This window comes from Centruroides vittatus, unplaced genomic scaffold (genome assembly GCF_030686945.1).
Source record: "Centruroides vittatus isolate TY-2023 unplaced genomic scaffold, ASM3068694v2 contig_680, whole genome shotgun sequence".
Taxonomy (NCBI): domain Eukaryota; kingdom Metazoa; phylum Arthropoda; class Arachnida; order Scorpiones; family Buthidae; genus Centruroides; species Centruroides vittatus.
In genome coordinates this window covers 2,653,491-2,659,490 of record NW_027122427.1, presented here as the reverse complement: position 1 = coordinate 2,659,490, position 6,000 = coordinate 2,653,491, and the positions used below count along the sequence as shown (strand labels likewise).

At 39.6% G+C, this 6,000-nt stretch overlaps 1 long non-coding RNA gene across 1 annotated transcript; it reads left to right on the top strand.

Annotated features, from left to right (window-relative positions):
• Positions 1-4,158: 4,158 nt before the first annotated feature.
• LOC136980123 (uncharacterized) lies at positions 4,159-4,613 on the top strand. Its single transcript, XR_010881498.1, has 2 exons — positions 4,159-4,374; positions 4,445-4,613. It is a non-coding gene; the product is annotated as an uncharacterized lncRNA (long non-coding RNA).
• The last annotated feature ends 1,387 nt before the right edge of the window (positions 4,614-6,000 follow it).

The following is a 6,000-nucleotide window of genomic DNA, read 5'->3' as shown; positions in this document are numbered from 1 at the left end:
GCTGGGGGGCGGTGGGGGCGGCCCGCCCGGGTGTCACCCGGTAGGCCTGTACCTAAAAAAAAAAAAAAAAACAAACAGTCAACGGCTCGCCTCCCATGACAGTTTCTTCGCTATGAGGAGACGCCACGAGAGCTCGCACCAGCTGAAAATCTTACTATAATTTATTCTATAAATCTAAACTCATACGTCGCGACATCGCATATTCAATATAGCGTTCAAGTTGCTCGAGTGCGAAGATATTACAATTCAACACGTGTTTTATAAAAGAGTTAAAAAGGGTGACACCACGATATCCGCACCGGGTGTCACCCATGCTAGCTACGCCACTGGTATAGAAATGAGTTTCTAAAAGAATTGTATATGCCAATAACGAGTAAAACTTCCATTAAGTCTGACCGCGATCGAGCTATGACACATGATTACTCTCTATCTAACTACCCTTCGACCAAAATTTAATAGTATCAATGCCTCATACATAGAAATAACCCTGTTAACGTTTGTTCGAAATTCGTCATGCATGACGATTCGCAGTTCGATTATGTTTCTGGTCGGATGTGCTTTTGTTGCGCTCTTCGATTACGTTGCTTTTTTGCGGTTTGCGGACTTTTGCAGAGAAGATTAAAGATTTTTGGCACTTGTGCAGTTTAGGAGGTACGGGTGTTTGAAAGGTTTTCTTCCCTAAAATTAATCGATTCTAGACTAATTTGACTCGATCATTTCCAAAACACGTATAATTTTTTGGGAATAATCCATGTAAAGTATGTTATATACAAAATATTGTAGAAATACTTACCGAGTGTGCACCGTTCGAAGACACTATTGCTTAAGCTTGTTTCCGTCGCGGAGCGGTACAGTATATCGGACGGCGGACGCGTACGAAGCGTGTCATGTGACATTTGTCGGTGCTATTCGGTCACGTGACTACTCATTTCTGACGTGTGTTCTGATAACATTCTATTTGCGAACTTTAGACACATCATTAATAGAAATATTAAAACATCATTCCATTCTAAATATGGATTAAAATCAACATATAATAACGTATGATAATGCGATAAATAACTAATAATTCGGCTCTGTAAAATTTTAAATGGCCTAATCTCTTTCATGTAAACAAAATTGTATATTTATTTACATCAAGACATTAGACATCTTACGTTGCATCTGATTAATATTTATCATCATAATATATATCATGATAGAATTATTGTAGCCAGCGCTTTTACCTTTGTTGTTTCACACAGTCAATAATAAGTCGTTTCTAATTACAGTAAAAATACTATAGTACAGTATATTCCCAAAAAATTATACGTGTGTTTTAGATATGATCGAGTCAAATTAGTCTAGAATCGATTAATTTTAGGGAAGAAAACCTTTCAAACAGCCGTACCTCCTAAACTGCACAAGTGCCAGATTTTTCAGGTAAGTCTTAGTCCATATTGACCCTAGACGTAAGAATTTATTTAATATTACTTGGAGAATCGGTCCCAGAAGACATCTCGGCGCATCGTTCGATGGTCGGATTCGAATCTTTTAGGTTTAAAAAGGCAGCTGCTTGAGCGTTGGGAGAGTCATCTGTAAACATTCGAAATTCTTTTAAAGATCTTCGTGCTCATCGTATATTTCATCACTTCGTAACTAAACTATAACACGCATATTTCATATAACCAACGTCCGATGACGTCAGGTAACCGCTTTTAAAATGGCGTCGGATAAACGAAATATTACGAAATTTAGTAAAAATTACAATCGGAGAATACTGGACGAACGAGAGGAATGATTTGTTCTAGTTTTGGGGGTGGAGACGTTCGATTATAGAAAATCTTGCTTCTAACCCCTTGTGGAGAATGGAAACCGAAGGCGTAGGGTGGTAGGGAGTCTCTCGATCCCAATCCGTCGTCACTCGGGGGATAGAAACGTAAAAAATGCAGATATTTAGCCTTAAAATTCAAAAAGAATTGATTACGTCAATCGCATTCGAATTCGTTAGGCGCTTTCTAATCTCCATAGAAACGGCAACAATTGCCGTTTCTATTGTTGCAAGACGGTTTTGCGTCACTTTGCCTGTTTTTCGCTTGCCGAACGGACGTGTGCGCTCTGTGCTCTTGTTTTCGCTGTTTTTTTTGCCTTTTGTCAGTGTTCTTTGCTACCGGAACGTGGTTTTAAGAAGACTTTTGGACGCCTACATTACACCAAGTAAGATTTTAATTAGAATTTAGCTAGCTGTAAGATTTTATTTTCGTTTGGTTTAGTCCAACATTCAAAGACGACATCCGCCGTCGCTTGTGAATTCTTCTTCTTCCTGGTTTTTATGGAGATTTTAGCCTTGTATGCTCTTTCTCCGAATAGACGTCGCTTGTGAATCAGGATCCGAAACGACTTTTAAACGAGCCGCCACATTGGAAAGCGACCGAAGCGCCGGAAACGGATTGAGTATTTGCTCATTGGTTTATTTTCGTAATTAATTCTTTTATATTTTATAAAGAATAAGGATTATTTATAGAAATTCAATTAAAAATTATTTAATACTAACTTTAAATACGAATTCCATCGTAATTTTAACTGAAATATACTCTGGTAACATTGATGGACGGAGACCGTATTCCGAAGCATGGGATGTTCCTTGGACAGGTCAAAACTTTCGCCCTTTGACCTCCGACTTCTCCAAGCAATTTATGTATTAGTTACAACGCTTTTCAATGGCTTATTTTGCCAGAATTAAATTGTCTGCAAACACTTCTAATACTAATACATCTATACAGGCTGGACACAAAGAATTCTTTTCCTTAGGCTCTTTGTCTCTTTCTGAGTGCAGTCGATCTTCCACACTTACGTAACCCTCTGCCAATGCTTTGTGCCACTTGAACGTTCGTGTCCCGAATGGCGAGTTGGGCTGTGGGCACGTTTGTCTTGTATTTTGGTCGACTCGTTGGCAATTTCTTTGCACGAAACTCTTTTAAATGCCGTAGTTGCGTTTATGTGACGTACACGTTAGGGTAAATTGCTCTAGAAGGAAACACTTGTTACGACTTGGGCTCGAGTGCCTTTTCCTCATGGCTACGTGCGGCGTGTCTTTAATTTACTGTCGTACAAATACAAATTACACGTAAGAGAGTTTCTTCGTTCCGGGTCGGTCGTCTCTACTGCAAATACAGTTGGAACGTTCTAGCAATTTCCGGTAGGATCTCACGCGAGCTATCCGAATTGCGATTCGTCGTGAGTATAATCTTAGACTTTTTCTGCGTTAATCGGTCCCAGAAGACATCTCGGCACGTCGTTCGATGGTCGGATTCGAATCTTTTAGATTTAAAAAGGCATTTTGCTTTTCTCGGAAGAATTTAGACATTAATTTAAGCTTTTGTTTTAATCGACTAATTGGAAATTTTCTTTTGTTTTTTCAGAATGAAGATGTTGGAGTGGTTTCGCCGGAGGTTCCGACGGAAGAATGCGGTGGCGCCGGAGGGAGGGGGTTCCTCGGACGTCTCCGATGAGACATTCGAGGACCCAGGGGTGGACGTGGTCTCTGCCGAATGTTCGGTGTCGTTGGAGACCGACGAGCGAGAGGCAGCGGGTGGTGACGACCTTCCCCCAGTGCGTTTGGCGTGGCACTCTCCCGGAGGCGGGAGAGTTCTGAGTCCATTCCACTTGGCCAAGGTCGTCAGGGATCAGCCAGCCACAGGCCTTGTTGTGGAAGACGTACGAAGTGACAGCAGCTCCGACTCCTCTTTTTGGGTTTCGTTGTTACTTCGTATTTTCGCGATGCCTGCCTCTTCGTCCACGCTCGCGACGTCGCGCCATCGTCTTTCGGAAGTCGGAACGGGGAAGAATCGGAGGAGAGCGCCGCCGAAGTCGAGGGACCGCGGTTTTGTTGCTGCGGGTGGCTGCGTTTCCCTTGGCCTAGGCGGTGATCCTCTTCGATTTTCCCCAACTCGTCCTTTGCACCAGGATGCGACACCTTTTCCCGGACGTGACCCATGGACTTGTCTCCCGAACGTGACACTCGATTAGACGACAACGGATTTGACTCCCGATTGTGACCACCCGGACGTGACACGTTTACTCACCGGACGCAACATTTGGCCGACCTTTCTTCCCAAACAGCTGTTACGACGATTGAGCTTCCGGTTAGGTTAGGCTAGGCTAGCCAGGTCCTTCGCTCTCCTCATGACACTGTTTGGGAAGAAAGACTAGCTGATAAAGGTAATAATGTTGACCTTAGATAATAAATGAATTAACTTCTTCTTTTCTCACTGTCTTTGTGTTTTGTAGGAACATTTGGGAGGGAGATTGATCTCCCTCTCCAACTTTACCACGAAGAGGACGGACAAAGTGACCATTTATCGTACAAGTGAATATTTTCCGAAGTCTCCGATGGTAAGAACTCTCGTTTCATTTTCAACACATATTATTATCGTATCGTAATTTACTGATTTTCTGTTTTCAGACATGCCAAAGATGTTCTTCGAACACACAGACACACACGCACGGACATAACATCACTGTACACGAAGATATACACCGTTTAACCTTTACTCGAATTCTCGCACTCACGCACTTACACGTCAAGCGCCTCGTTCTGTGTAATTCCACACAATGAAACAACCCGAACACTCGCTTCCCACAAATCCAACCCCTGGGTCCTCGTCCCGGGAAGTGGAAACGTTAATTTTAAAGATTAAAAGACTAAATTGGCGGCCGAAGGGGCTCTGGTATCACACATCTTGCATGGATTAAATAGAATTTCAGACATTAGCATCAATAATCGTTTTGTGATGAATTTTTCTGTTAAGTTTAGTGTGGTAAGAAATTATCTGCACACAAATCTCTCTTGTATTTCAGTATTGCTAACTCTTACCTAAGATCATCAATTAAAGTCTTCAAGTTCATCGTACGTTTCATACTTGCAACATGGCAGCTGATGATTTTTTGGTTTTTTGTTTTGTTTATCGAGGGCACTAAGAGACAGGGCCGGCCCAAACAAAAGCGGGGCCCAGTGCAAAGTTGACTTGCGGTGCCTAGAAACAAATTTCGTACAACAAAATAATAATTTATTGCATTTTGCTATTTATTACATTGCACAAATTGGTATAGTAAGGAATATGTAAAAATGTTAAATAATTAAATTATTTTAATAAAATTAACATTTAAATCACACAAAAAAATCGTTAATAAATTAAATAACAAGAATAATTGCTTCATATACTTATAAAATACAATTTGGTATGCGACTTACTAGAATAAGGTTACAATGTATAATTTTTGTTTCATTTTCTTACATGTTTTAGAGCAAATTTGTTAGGTTTTTTTTTGGCTAATTCGGATTCGATAAATAAAATGGCTAAGGAAGTAAATCGTTCTTGACTAATGCTAGATCTCTAGTAATTTTTTATTATCTTCAGTATTGAGAGTTTGGTTACAATTCAAATAAATTACTTTTAAATAAATATTGTAATCCTGGAAGGCGAAACTCCACGACAAATTTTAATTTTATTAAATAAATCAAATGTGACCTTGCAAGACGATATTGATTGCATTAAGTCTTTACAACATTTAAGAAGATCGTCTTCAGTCAGTTTTTGAATATTATCCGAATTATATAAAAACCCGTATGATTTCTCATGTTCGTGATAAATTTGCGCTAATTGCATGATAATATTAAAAATAGGATTTTCTATGTAAAGGAAACTTGGATGTGTGACATCCAAATCAACAAACAGCCCACTACTAATTATCTATATTCCAATGCAATTGCATTTAGTTACTGCTCAGCAGATGCAAAATATAGCAAGTTGAAATGTTTTTTTACACCCTGTAAATAGAGAATAGACAAACTTTTTTCACAGTTGCATTTATTTCTTTTGTTAAATTATAAATTCATATTTTATTAAAATAAGTTTAGTTTAAGATGTGTCGCAAAATATTACTATTACTGCTTTCCCAGCTATCATGTATATGAGGAATAGTATGGCGATTGGTCAAAAGATGACCCCATCAAGATTT